We start from the raw sequence: 364 nt of genomic DNA, 5'->3' as shown, positions 1-364 counted from the left end.
GAAAATCAGCAACCAAAATTAACGAAAATCAACAATTCAGATTCAACGAAAATTAGCAACCAAAATTAACAACTCAGAATCATAAAAACCAGCATAAACAACTCAGAATTAACATAAACAACTCAGAATAAAAAAAAAATTCTAGCATTAACAATGTTCATCGACAACGCAGAATCAGAAATATCAACGGCCAACAACTCAAAAATCAGAATAAATAAAATTAACAAAATAACCAAAAATAAATTGAGGCAGTAGTGCTTACCGGTGGCGAGGGAGGAAAGAAGGTGACGGCGCGGTGAATACTCCACAGCCAAGCAGAGAGACACATCGCAGTGAGAAAGAGAGAGACAGAGAGAGCTCGGAG

This window comes from Arachis ipaensis, chromosome B09 (genome assembly GCF_000816755.2).
Source record: "Arachis ipaensis cultivar K30076 chromosome B09, Araip1.1, whole genome shotgun sequence".
In the NCBI taxonomy this organism is placed as follows: Eukaryota; Viridiplantae; Streptophyta; class Magnoliopsida; order Fabales; family Fabaceae; genus Arachis; species Arachis ipaensis.
The sequence above is the reverse complement of the archived record's forward strand: the minus strand, read 5'-3'. Positions refer to the sequence as shown.